We start from the raw sequence: 14,592 nt of genomic DNA, 5'->3' as shown, positions 1-14,592 counted from the left end.
TTTATGTGTGGGGGAAAAACCAAGATGGCGGCCAGCGAGACTTCGGGAATCTATCGAAATGAAAAACGTGCTTTTTTCTAGGAGTTTCACAAATCAGCATTTCGCTTTTATTGCACTTCTCCGTGTGTCTTTTGTTTACTAATTACAAGCTTTTCTTTTCTTCTCCCCCCGGATTTGTAATAAAAAGCTTATATAACTTTCCAACACACACACACATTTGTGGGGTGCTCGTACGTGTGAAACATTTCCCACTGCAACACTTGACCTCATTTGCATGGAAAGTGAGCCACTGGCTGTGTGTGCGTGCGTGAAAATTAATGAAAATCTCCCGTCATATACTTCAGCGTTGCATTTTGCGGGAAAGCTCTCCCTCTCCCGCTCTTTCTTTTCCCTTCGCTGGGAGAAAGAAAAGCTTTCTCCCGTTTCGTTGAACATAGGGAAAAATCGATAGAAACACCACTGGAAGTATCGATTCGATATGCAAAAACACAGACACACACACGCAAGCCGATAATTGCCAAGTACAGTTCAAATGCAAGTTCTTACTGTACATTATTTGATAGTATATTTAACTAGATTATTTATCAATATTTTTCAATACACACCGAAATAGAATCACAGGCAGCACGTAGTCGTCAATAAACTTTGCACATATCAAATTTTGGTGTTGCTTTTCCAAGCCATACATATATAAATATATATATGTATATAATACAGAGACACACACACGCACGATAACGCGACGGGGGAAAAGCAATAAAGTTGAATTTATTTTTACTGTATGTGATTGTGATGGGGCCCTGTATGCATGTGTATGTATTTTCCTTTCCCGCTGCCGTGGAGAGCAGAAAGAAAAAGAGTAGGCAGCAGCAACAACGCACCACACACTGAAAATTGCGGACGCGCGAAGCCACTGAAGAAAAACTGACGACTGACGCGACTTTCCGCTGGCGCACGAAAAAACGAAAAGTGCCCAAAGCAGAGCTGCCGAAGAGCGCCGACGGAGAGAGAGCGAGCGAGCGAGAGAGAGTTAGAAACGAAACCGAAACCCGAAGAGTGCGAGTGCGAGTTCGAAAAGTTGGGTTGACGTCGTCTGTTTGTCTCCCCTTCACACCCGCTTCCTCTTCCTTTACCGTTCCGTGTGCTTTTTTGTATGCTCGCCGCGCAGAGTTGCCAACTCACGGGAACGGATCGTAGAGCAACACAAAAGCTAACGCCACTTCAGAAGGTCAAGTGACATACATACTCCTAATGTACATAGCTTGTATCAGAATTACCTGTTTGATAGATTTTTACGAACTTGATCCATAACAATTGGTCAATTAGAGTTGCCACGCAAGCAAGAAGTTGAGTTGCCAATCCGGATCGGTAGAAGATAAGGTCAATGACGATTACAAGAACAACATAAAGTACAATTTTCAAACGATTGGTACGCTCTTATTTAAACTTCCGTCAAGAACCTGTCTAATTGAAATACAAATATTCTGGATAAAGGTTTAATAACAAAATGTAGCTTAAACAGGTAGCTTGAACTTCTTTTCCTCGGGATATTTAAATTTGTCGTTTTAACAAATACCATCCGTTAAAAACATTAGACTTAAGATTACAATTGTGAGAACCAGACAAGTTATGATAGGGAAATTGCATTTTCAATGCACTTGGGGCACTGCTCAAACACTTTATTAGTTTTCCTATTCGCAGTGCAACTTTTTATGACTTGTAAGATTTGCAATTAGATAAACTCATCTGCTTAATAGAGTGGTTTAATAGAACCTCTTCTGGGAAGTTCCCCCCAAATGTCAACGACAGGGGCTGGCAACTCTGCTTCTATGTGGCGGAGTTCGAAAATATCATTCGCAATTGTTATTGTTTCCCACCAAGGGGCGAGATTTTGTTGCTGCTTCGAGCTTTTGTTTGCTCTGTTTTTTGTTTTTGTTTTTGCGGCCAAAGCGAAGCCATAATGTTCGAAATGGTAAAAATTACCGTTGCCGAGCAAGCTCTCTCTTTCGCTTCCTCTCTCTCTCTCTCTCTCTCTCTCTCGTTGCAGTTGTTAAGTGTGTGCGAGGGGGATGGGGGATAGTTTCCCTGTGTGTGAGCGAGCAGCAGTGCAATGCATTTCCTACTAAAAAGCGCAAATTATATTTTGTGCACTCTCCAAACGTTTTTATGATCGGCGTTGATTTATTTTTGGCTTCCAGCATGACTTCATCGCCTGGCGTTGGCTCACTCTCTAATTTTTGCTGTGTAAAAATTATGTGTACCCAAATATGTACCTTAATTTTTAACGGTTTTATTTCGATTTTCGACCGGAAAATTAACATTCCAGTGCGAAATTCTACAACACACGCACACTTGCCAAAGCCAAATGCTCTAACCAATACTAATTGATGCGAGGAGTGGAGAGTCCCACAAATTCTAGAGATCTTCTGGGACTTTTGCTTTGGAAATGATAATCCCCGCATAACATCACGTCTTTTGACAATCGCTCACCTGAATTTCCACTGGAGTTTTCATTGCAACTCGGTCACGTTCTCGCTCTCTCCCTGTCTCCCCCTCTCACGGGAGGCGGCAAACACTCACAAACACCAATGTATTATTATCTATTTTGTCTCTTTTTTAATTGCTGCGCAAGCTTAATTATAATAAATTATAGTTATGCACTCGACACGAAAATGTATTTACATCACTCGGTTTTTGTTTCTCGATATTCCACTGGAAAATTTATGTAACGCTTCTAGCTTCGTAAGTTACTAACAAATCATTTTCTCGATGTGGGTGGGGAACGACGAAGGTTTAACGAGCGGAGCGACGACGATTTTATTCCTGAGAGTTGCCGTTTGTTACTGAAAAATCGCTGCAAAAAAGTTCGAATAAAAGTCGAAAAAAGAAATAGGCCCTGCCTGTCTGTGGGTGTGTGTGTGTAAGCACGAAGTTTCTGCTTTTGTTGTTCTTTCTGCTGCATTCGAAAATCCGAAGATCGTTCGTGCGCTAGAACCGCTGAGAGCGAGCGAGACGGAAGCGTTCGACGATACAGTTGATTGCTTTTTGCAACTGTCTGCTTGGAAAGGTGGAATGTGGAAGGGGGAAGAGGTGGGGAAAGAAGAAGAAGGGGTTGTGGCAAAAGGAAGTCGCGCTAAATGAAAAGGCAAAGAAAATGTTGTTTTTCGGTTGGCACCTTGTACATAAGAAAATATGGTATATCGATGTGGAGTTCTATGTAAAGAGCTCTGTTGATCGCGAAGATATGTTTTATGTAATAATGTTTTTTATTAATTTAAAAATAATTTGAAAAAATAAATTCACTATTTAGACGAATATATTAAAATATTTTTAGAAGACACCACCTAAAAACAACAGATACAAAATCTGTACAAGGTTTAGAGAAGGCGTAATCTATTTTAATAAGTTTTTCTTTATGGGTTATTTTAATTTATGTATTTACATTTAACAAATTTAAAATTTGCTAAAAGAAAAAAAAACGGTAATCATAAAAATCCATTTAAATTTAACTTTTTTTTTTTTGATTAGTATAACAACTGTTTTATAATTACTTTACATTAATTTTACTTAGGAAAAAATTTTTTTTTTATTTGTTTAAGTATCAAAAAATAATGACATCCTCATTAATGAATTAATAATGGCTTATTTTAATCGACTCGAACTTTCTTTTCGAGGTGTTTTTCAACAGAACAAAGTACCCAACTGAAATGATCTCATCATGCATATGCAGAAACTTCTCAAAATAAAATATAAATAAATTAACAGCTAATGTAGGTAATATTACTACAAATAAAAGAAGTGTAATTAACGCCGAAGAACATAACTCACCGGCCACCTGTCATTATTTTTAGCGAGGCAATTAAAATTCCCGGCTGGGGAACTAGAAAGGTGTCATGAAGAGATTAAACTTTCAATTTATGGCTCCACTCTTTTTTGTACTTTTGCATTTTGCCATTTTGCATATCTGTTTGTCTTGCCAATTGCTACTTTCTAATAAAATCGTCAATGTACAAGCATACCTGCGAGCACACGGCGCACATTCATATGAATCTTTGCCCATTTTTTCCCCGTCTTGCATTAGCAATTGCCAAAACTTGATTTTGATGCTTAAATATAAATGATTACTTGAATTGGGCAAATATGTGTATAAAAAGTCAGCACAAGACCATAATTACACGAAAAAGCAGGAACGATAATAATGCTAATGCACTTTGAGAAACAGGATGATTCTAGATTTAGAAACTATCTACAATCTACAATAAAATAAAATTTTGAAATTTTGTAAAATTTTTTGTTTGTTTTTTGAAATATATAAGTCTGTTTTTTCTAAATGTGTAAGTTAAATCTATGAAAATTGCAACACCTTAGGTTTTATAATTTTTTGTGGTATATGACCTTTTTTTTTTTTAAAATAACATTCTATCTTTTCAAAAAATGGATTGAAAAACTTAAAAAATATGTCAGTTAACGAGATATAATATGAATGAATATTTTGCAAAAGACATATAATCATTATTTGAAATTTTTTTTATTATTTTCTGAAGTATTACTATGAATTTTTTTTGAATTTAGATAAAATAAACAAAGTTAACTTTCAATTTTTCCAATTGGGAGTACCAATAGTTAAAATTGTAAAAAATCAAATTACGCCTTTGTGTACTAAAAACGTTATAAAGGATCAAGATCAAATCGTTGTTGGCAGTGTACCAAAAAATAAAATTTAACTCTTAATTTCTTCAACCTATTTAGGTGGGAATAATAATAGTTAAAATTGTGAAAAGTAAAATAACGCCTTTAAGAAGTATTACAATTTGTGTACTCAAAACGTTACAAAGGATAAAGTTAAAATCGTTTCGTGCAGTGTACCAATTCGCCCGCGCAGCTTTAAAAAGCTGCGCTCAAAGAAATTAACAATAAAAGTTGGAAATTTTTTTCAACGCTTTTTGTTTATTTTTTATGCTTTTTTTTGGCCTCGAATGACGAAGAAAATATTCGCCGAGGGTAAGAAGAAGCAGTGGAACCAGAGTTCCAAAACTCGTTTGGCATTCGAAATTCCAGTGTGTGTGTGTGTGTGTGCTTTTGTATTTTTGGCAACACTTCCACGCTGCCTTTTCATTGTTTTTGTTGTTGTTATTCCACCTGGGCAAAGTGAAAATTTATGCCGCACCCCGCTCGAAAAAAAAAATACAAATAAACGAAAAAGTTGGAGTCCGTGATTTCACACAGCACACCAAAATTCCAATCCATTTCAAAGCCGCCAACAAATAAACAAAAGTCAATATGTAATTGAATTTTTTCCGCCGTTTCCTTTGCTCAACAATTTTCGTCGAGCACATTTTTGTGGCTTTTCTTTCCACATACTTCGTTTGTCTGTATGTCTGTACGCATGTGTGCGAGTTTGGTTGCTATTTTTGATTTCCATTATGATTTCGCGCCGCTCAATTCCAATTCCCTATTCCAATTCCAAATCGGATTCGGGTTTTTGAGCTTCGCTTCGTTTTCATTTCGAACTCGAATCGGAATTAGCATTGCATCTCTTTTTCTACCGCTCCCACTCTCTCTCTTTCGAGCGATTTTCGCACAGAGGAAAACAATCGGAGATTATGTGTTCTATACTTGGAATTACCGTGATCAATTTGGACAATTTAACAAAGTATTACAAACCAATTGCAAATTAAGTTCTTATGATCAATTTAGATGTAACTTAAAATAAGTATAACAGATCTTCGTTGAATATTATTTTAAAAATTAAAAGCTTCAATGCTACTAAAAAATATGGTTAAATATGAAGGTATAATAGATATTCTAAGAACGTTATTATACAAATAATAACCAGTAGTTTTGCCTTTAGGCTTAGTTAAAATATTTGATTAATAAGTACGACAAATCTGTAAAATTTTTTTATATTAACAAATGTTTATGCTATATGTAATGTTTTAAAATTTTAAATTTATTGTTATTTTATAAAATTCCTATAAGAACTATTTATTAGAGGTGACAAGTGCCCAAAAATAGCATTTTAAGAAAAAAGTATTAAATGTTTTCATGGGCCATATGGCCTTAAAACTTATATATGTTTCACAATCTGCGTATTAGAAATAGGATTATCAACTCCGCATAAAAAACATGTGGTTTGTAATCCTTCATTACTAAACCAGTGTAAAAAAAATCAAATTTAAACTTTTAATAGTTATTTAAGTCAACATAATGTCATGTATATTTTAATCTAAAAAAAACACTAATTTACATTTCTTTTAGCTAAGAGGTGATCATTTTTTTAAAGTTTAGAAAAATGTTTTATCAAAAATGTTATAAAAATATGTCTCTAAAATTGTTTAATTTTTTAATCTAAAATAAGAAAATCAGGATTAATTTTCACTATCCAGCATTTGTCTCAGTGTACACTTGATGGATGGCCTGTGCTTTGGAAAGAATGCTCGCTCGCAATCGGGGAAAAAACCCCATGGACCCCCTGGCTCAGCTTCCCGCTCCCGAAAAAACCGAAGAGAACTCTGAAATCGAGGCTGCCGAAAATATTTTGTTGTTAATGGAACTTTCTGGTTTTCTTTCGCTTGCAAATTTAAATTCTTTTCTTCTTTTGCTCATTACTTTTTGGGTCACACCAAAAGAAGCAGAGACAGAGGGAGATGGATAGAGAGAGAGAGAGAGAGAGAGAGAGAGAGAGAGAGGGAACTAGCAACAATAGCCAGTTAATCCGAGTGAAAGGAAGCCAAACTCCCCCTGAAAATATCCAACATCATCATCGTCATTATCTGATGGCCAACTGCGCACATTTCCACTCCCGATCCGCCCAAGATTATCGATTTTCCAACCCTACAGAGCAGCCCATTAGAGAACCGGAGTGGAACGAAGCTTTCCATACCCCTGACAACTGATGCTACTGTGATACTTTGCAGATATGTATCTCCAAATGTAGCATGTGAACTGATGATGCCGATAAATATAGGGAACTACGCTGGGAAATACAAAACTTTGGCATAAGTTGATGCATGGAGTTTTTTCTAGTCTAAGATACTTTCAGAATTTAAGATATTTTGTTGGGAAATACAAAACTTAAGCATAAATTGATGCATGGAGTTTTTTCTAGTCTAAGATACTTTCAGAATTTAAGATATTTTGTTGGGAAATACAAAACTTAAGCATAAATTGATGCATGGAGTTTTTTCTAGTTTAAGATACTTTCAGAATTTAAGATATTTTGTTGGGAAATACAAAACTTTAGCATAAATTAATGCATGGAGTTTTTTCTAGTCTAAGATACTTTCAGAATTTAAGATATTTTGTATCATGATCATAATTGCACACATATGTAGTTTCTTATCAGAAGACTATTTTTCCCAGCTCGCCAGTTTAATTTCGGAATGTTATGACCTACAGATAAGAACCAGCACCAGAAAACTATTTATTTTTATAGACCAAATAATACGACCCTCAGATAGCATGAAGGTGTTTCAGGGTTATCTTACATACTGTAAAATACATTATTATGTTTTTATTTTCAAATATTTGATTTAAGTTTTGTCATGATCATAATATAATAAACCTAATATTAAAACCTGTGACGTACAGATAAGAATAGTGTTCATCGGGGTTATCTTACATTTTTTTACAAAAATAGTTAGCTTTATTTAGTTTTTAGTTTTAATTCAATGAAACAAATAACTATATTCGTATTTCAACCTCTATGTAAAAGCTTTTCCTTGAAAAGAAAAAAAAATCGTCGTGTTCAACAAGTTTTATTTTAATTTTTTATAAATAAAAATGTAAATTTGTAAAGTGTAAAATTAAAATAAGTTATTTACTCCACTAAAAAAAATTTTTTTGTAAACATACCAATAAATAACTTATAAAGTCTAAAATTTGTCACTGGTTGTCACTGTTTTTTCTAGTATTTTGAGATTCTAAGTAGCCCCTTTTCAGATACAATTGATTTGGTTGGTATAAAAATTAATGTTCTGCTTATAAGGCTTAAGATATTAAATCTTCAGTAGTTCAGAAAATAATTATATGGGTAATATTTGGGCAAACTGTTTTGGCAAGGCATGGCAAACAAAAATTCGCTACACCCATTAAAGTCCCGAAAATAGCCGAGTCCTGGGAAAGGCACTAATACCCCTGAGTCCTCGCCCTCGCAGGGGTGGGAGGATGCCCCGGGGGTTGGGGGAGTTAGTTGCTATGGGAGGAGGATGGAGGGTGGACCAGTGGAGGGTGGACCAGTGGAGGGTGGACCAGTGGAGGGTGGACCAGTGGAGGGTGGACCAGTGGTCGGGTGTCTGGCAGCGACAGGCGTTACATAGCCCAGAAATCGAGCGGCAGCCAAGCATGATCCCCTCTGACCACAGTTGCAACCCTAAGGCCCTCTGCATCCCTTCCAGCGGATGTTGCCGCTCCTTCCCCTCCGCCTCCACCCGCCCCTCCCCCACCACCTCGCCGACCTTTTTCCCACTTCCTTTGGGGGGTTGCTCGGAGCAAAGAGCTTTTTTTCTGGCTTGTTCCGACGCCGTCAAGGACCAAAAACCAACCCCTAAAACCCCGAAAACGGGGGGAACGACACAGTCAGATCACGAGCAGACGGTCGGCGGGTGGTCGGCCTCGAAATTCGGGAGGGTGCGAGGGTGGTCACCGCGTCCTCCGTCATGGGGTGGAAATGCGAACGCACCAAAACAGATCCTGTCGCCGGGGGTTGGTGTTCTGGTCCCATCCGACCGGATAGTCCCCCCTTTTTAGTGCCTTATTGCAAAAACTGAACCGAACGTCAGCTGCGATCTCACAGGGGACCTGGCACTTGGCACTGGGCAAAAAAGAGTTGCATTCATCCCCTACACAGGGAATTAACTGTGTCCTTGAAAGCGGGGAAAATGCTACAACTGCGTCTAATGCGTAGGATTAAAATGTTTATCCTGTCGCTTGGAAAAACATCAACAAAAAACACGCACAAATTAAAAATTTAGAAAAAAATTGAACCCTAATAGCTGGATGTCGTAGTGTTCAAGCTCTTCTATCAAGAATACCTCTCTTATTATTTGTGAACCTGTAATTCTTTAAGAATATATAATAAATTGAAATGATAAAATAGTTAAAAAAGGGCTTACAACATAAGCAGTAATAAAATACATTATCTATGGTTATTTTTAAAGTCATACTTATCTTTAATTTTCTGGGGGATATTAAAAAACTTATTTTAGGTCGTTTTTTAAAAGAATTATAATACATTTTAGTAATAAAGTATTCAGAAGGAAGGTTAACAAATAATTACTCAAAATAAATAGTGTGACCAGATATAATGTTGTTTCGCACAATGACTTGGCCAGTCTTTTTTGTAAGAAATCATCTGTTACCTAGTATATTAGCACATTTTTAACATTTTTAATTGTTTAGCCATTTTCAAAATAAACTACTATTGTATAGGTATCACCTTTGCCTCTTTCAATGTTTAAAATTCGAAATATTTTTTTTATTTTTCTCCTTAAGAAGCCTAGCTGTGCAAGCTCTACTACATAGTATGTAGCCATGAATGGGTAAAGTAATGGAAAGGTGTTTATTTATGTGTTTCATACACATGTTCACTTAAAGGTTCCTACATTTGATGTTGAATTGGGGGGAAAAATAAGAACACATGTGGCCGGGTATTAAAATAGGTTTTTGAACTCTCTTCTTCTCTCTCTCCCCCTTAGCTCGAAAACCGGCTGCAATGGATCCAGCTGTAGGATCCAGTTCCCCAAGGGTTGCACTCGGCGGTTTTCCCGCCCTCCCCAACCAGGGAAACAAAAAACCCAACATCTGCCGGGACCGGGATCAGGATCGGGGAGAAACCACCCCTAGCCATGTGGGTAGGGACCTTATGCACACGATCGTTGCACGCTTGCCTGATCAACTTGATCGATCAATTTCCATCCACCCTTGGCCGCACGGGCACACAGATACTCACCCATACCGAGGCAATGGGGTCGCCACTCAACTCCATTAAATCCAATTGACAAAAGGAAATGAACATGAGCATGCAAAAAACAAAAACCGAAAACACAAAAAACAAATGCATGTGCCACATACTCTACCCAGTACATATAGTATAGTATACCATACACGAAAAGCAGATTAATGGAGGAACAGAGCACAATGGGTAGGGGCGCACAAAGTGGGAAAATTCAAGGTACCCTCGGGGGGAGGTTGCCGTGGATCGGTGCTGCGGGGCGGCGGGACCCAAAACGCCGCACATCTGCTCTTGTCGGCTATAAAAACGCTCTCGGCTCTCGGTTCTCGGTTCTGGTGGGTCTGCTCTATGGATATGGTCTTGTGGGTTTCGGTTCTGTGTAGTACTATACAAATTGTGGCCATGTTGCCCATGCCTCTGCCTTTGCATTTACAATTTGCATTCGCATGTGAATTTTATCAGGGGGAGAGAAATCATACAGCAGCCCATGCCCTGTGAAGGGGGAAAACCAGACGAATCTGATCCCAAAACTGATCGATTTCCAGATACCTTTAGTATCTGATTGCAAAGCGTTTGTTATTAAGTTTCATGGAATGCGAAACAATCAAATGAAGGGAAATTATAATGCTATCAAGAGCTTTTGTTCTTTTTAGAATATTTAGAAACTTGGGATTTAGGGATAGGTATACAACTGTATTATCTTAGTTATGCCGAAGTTTTATATTACATGCTCAAAATCTTTCAATTTTGGCAATTGGTTTCAAAGATATACAAGATTTAATATTAAAAAACGTGAAATTTTTAAAGGTTTATAAGTTACAACATAGGAACCAAGATTTTTTAATGTTTTTGAAATGAATAAGTACTTTTTGAGAAGTAATAACCCCTGTTGAAATTAGATATGCGAATGTATAAATACCTTATGTAAAATGGATGACGTGAATTTGTATAGAAGGGATCATAGAGCTTAGGCTTTTCATATGAATATGGTAACCCTAAAAAACATAAAAATATATTTAGGTTGGCTCTCAGGACATTTTTAAAGCAAAATATCGCGAACTCCTATTTGAGTGTATCTTTAAGAAGAATAAACCTATCTCTGTTAACCTAGACCTATAAAAAACCATTATTATTCAAATGTTATGAACATTAGTATTTTAAACCAACTCATAATACATCATTCGGTTAGGACTTTTGCCTGAGTATTTATAATCCTTAGCAAAGGGAAACTTCTTTTGAGTGATACATCCTACTACAATGTTATATGCAGAGGATCTTGGAAACGCTACTCCTTCAAGGTTAGCCCCATTTTCGCGCCCCGGGGTGTAGAGTTGTCTTCCCACGCATTTTGCTCGCTTCCTTTCGCATTTTCTTCGTCGGTTTTCGCACGGGTGTGTGTGTGTGCGTGTGTTTGTTGTGCATGTAAATGAGTTTCGAGCACAATACGAAAATAAACATTTTTTGTTCTTGCACTTTTTGTTTTCCCCGTGCAATTTCAGTGGCTAAAATTAAACGCGAAAAAAGGAATTTTTATGGAACAGCTGTGTTCGCCACTCTGCGGGAGCGAAGTGGCAGTGGAAGGAGAAGGGGAAGGCCAAGAAACAGAGAAGATGGAGGTGGGAAAACAAGGTAAAAACCCAGACCCAACATACCCATGCGTGCAACCAGTGACTCACCTATCTCAACTTGGTTAACTCGATAAAACCGATTGGGGAAAACTAAAAGCACATAATTATAACATCTTATTTTATGCAAATTGTAGGAAGTATAGTAAAATAACTTATAAAAAATGTATTATTTTATCCACTAACAGATCATTATTATAACATCTTATTAAGCTAAAAAATATAGTAATATAAATCAAAAATGCTGGATTAATCTGGGGCTAAACTGGTTTCATCTAGGGTTAATAATTATTATGAAGTCGAGTTTTAAGACATTTTATCTGCATAAAAATCATTATTAAAAAATCATTATTAAAAAATCATTATTAAAAAATCTTATTAAAAAAAGTTACTCTACTTAATTTTTATCTAATAAAAGACCACTACTAAAACTTCTTAAATAATGATCTTAAAAATATAGTAATAAAAATTAAAATATCTGGTTTATCTTAGAGTTGATTTGGTTTCATCTAGGGTTAATCATAATCTGGCTAAAGAACTGGAGATCTCCAAATTTGTTCGGCATATAAACTCGGCCTTTGAGGTGCGGCCCAAATTTTCACTTTGCCACAGCTTCAGTAATGGAAAAAAAATGTTGGCCAAAAAAACCCACAGAAAACCGAAGCCAAACAAGTTTTTGGGTTTTTCGATCTTCAGCTGAGCGCCATCTTCTTATTTTCATGATCTCAGCAAATATTTTCTTCACATTCTTTAAAGTAGAAAAGCCAATATAGGTAGGCAAACAAAAGTATTCGACTTTGAACATATAATTGTAATGTTCGTTATCAAATCTCTTATAAATAATGTGGTATAGAACGTTCCCAAAAATTGTTTTAACTATACCATTTATTAAAGAATTATTTGAAGGTTTCCTGACTAAATTAATCAAGTATTTTACCAATATAATTGAAGATATTTAAGGTTTCCTGGCTAGTTCTATTAAATTATTCTTGAATCAACTATAAATGCTTAAAGACCTGTATTATAGCTAGTCTGTTCCCCAACAAAAAACTGCTTTTGACAGTGCAATTTTAATGTCTGCTAATTATTAAAAGCTCAGGTTTCTTCGGGCCGTTAATAACGTGCAGATTTTTAAGATGCGCAATTATAGTTTCCAAATTATGACTGCTGCGGTTTTTGATGAAACACAGTTATCGTAAGCACTTATTTTCGTACACGCTGAAAATCAAGTTTTTTGCAATTGTTGTGGCAACAAAGAAACACCAAAAAAAAAAAGAAACAAAGTCCCGCGAATAAAAGTTAATTACAAATAAAAAAGATTTATACACACATAGAAAGTTGCATGCAAAAACAAAAAGAAAGACAGTGTTTAAAAATCATTTTGATGTTGAGCTTTTGACGATCCCGAGATGCGGTACGGTGGGGACTAGATAGATTGAATTTGGGAACTTTTTGGCAAAACTTTATAAAAAATCATACATCATTCAATTGTACCGTTTTCAAGATTGCAAATCATTATATATGATTTTCCTAAAGAAAACGGTATATTCCAAATGTTGGGATTCTGAAAGATCGTTTTCAAAATGTTGTATTCTTTAATTAAGATAAAATATAGTTTTACTAACTTTCTATATCCTTTTTTGATAATTTATAGTTTTTATAATTTAGGAACTCAAGACAATAGTAAGAGTTCTTCTTTACTTGTTTCTATAGCCAAACTATTGATTTATATTCCCTATATTGGATAATAAAGATTGCCAACTGCAACTTGATTGATTGTATTTTCTATAAATAATTATTATATTTTTTTTATTTCAAGGATTGCCTTATGAGATGTTTTTCCTGTACAATATAGGTTCGGATATTGAACATCATTCTTAGAAACTTTGTAACATTTTACTGTCTTTCTGTATATATTTATATACCCCTTGGTTTTTTTCATTATCATCTTTGTAATATATAATATAATATATAATTAGGGTTCTTATAGTTTAGGAACTCATCTTATATATTTATAACCCTCGTCATGGATAATAAAGATTACCAATTGGAATCTCGGATCTTAGGGAGTTTTGGTTAGGGGCGTTCGCCTGTCCTATGGACATACGAGCGTTTGCTGGGTGTTTTTGTACATTTATGGAGATGGGTGTGGGCGCTTCCCCGATTTTAAGCCCCGAGGGCGCATCAGCGTAAAAGTAATGCTTTGAAATGGAATACACGGACAGACAATAAAGTGAATTTCACGTTGTCATGTCGGCCCACAAGCCCAGCGACGGCGACAACAACAAAGAGATGTCGGAACAGCAGAATGGTGAAACCCTAAACAGACAAAACTAAGTTTATTTCGGTTCGTAACAATGCGACGATGACGATGATGATGATGTTGATCCCCGAAGCCGAAACAATTTCCACCCCAAAAGTGGGCATTTTCAGCGGGGGGATTTTCGTTTTCCCACCGGGGGGAGGGAACATCGATTGAGGTAAATAGAGCTTCAGGGACAAAGTGCAGAAAACTACCCTAAAAATAATGTTAAATGAGAGGCGTACGCAATACCGCTATTCCACACATTCCAGGCAACAACAAACAGTGAGCCCCAGATCGAAGGGTGCGAGAGCGGGCTCTCTCTTTCAGGCTCCCTCCCTCTCTCACTCCCTCTCTTTGGGGTGGAGTGGGAGAGAGCACGAGATCCACACGAGCCAAAATCGTGCCAGAGAGGAGAGATAGAGAGAGAGAGAGCACTCAGGGGGTGACAAAGAGAGCACCAGAGAGAGGGTCGAAGTACGAAAGAGGGCCAGACCACGCAAAAGCGCCACGAAGTATGCTTCAGTTCTCTCATTTTCACCTTTCGCCTTGTCTTGTCTGTACTTTCCACTTGTGTTGCCAGGCGAGCTTTTCCTTGAAGGAGGAGAGCCAAGAAAATGATGATGAAGGTGAAGTGGTGAGAGAGTAAACAGAAGGGATGGGTATTAGCATTAGCTCATAACCCAAATTAGGCGGTTGGGCAAACCAATTAC

General features: G+C 36.7%; 1 protein-coding gene across 22 annotated transcripts in view; it reads right to left on the bottom strand.

Moving 5' to 3' along the window:
- Window positions 1–2,852, bottom strand: part of LOC108036224 (longitudinals lacking protein, isoforms F/I/K/T) — a 63,133-nt gene extending 60,281 nt beyond the window's left edge. For 8 of the 22 annotated variants that reach the window (XM_050887152.1, XM_050887147.1, XM_050887148.1 and 5 more), the window contains exon 1: window positions 2,491–2,850. The gene's annotated coding sequence lies outside the window, so the exon portion shown is untranslated. Of the gene's footprint in view, window positions 1–605; window positions 944–2,490 lie in introns of those variants that run through there. The other 14 variants (XM_050887154.1, XM_050887160.1, XM_050887159.1 and 11 more) reach the window with 4 other exon arrangements.
- Window positions 2,853–14,592: the final 11,740 nt, after the last annotated feature.

The sequence above is a fragment of the Drosophila biarmipes genome, chromosome 2R (assembly GCF_025231255.1).
Source record: "Drosophila biarmipes strain raj3 chromosome 2R, RU_DBia_V1.1, whole genome shotgun sequence".
NCBI lineage: Eukaryota > Metazoa > Arthropoda > Insecta > Diptera > Drosophilidae > Drosophila > Drosophila biarmipes.
This window is presented reverse-complemented; position numbering and strand designations above follow the sequence as displayed.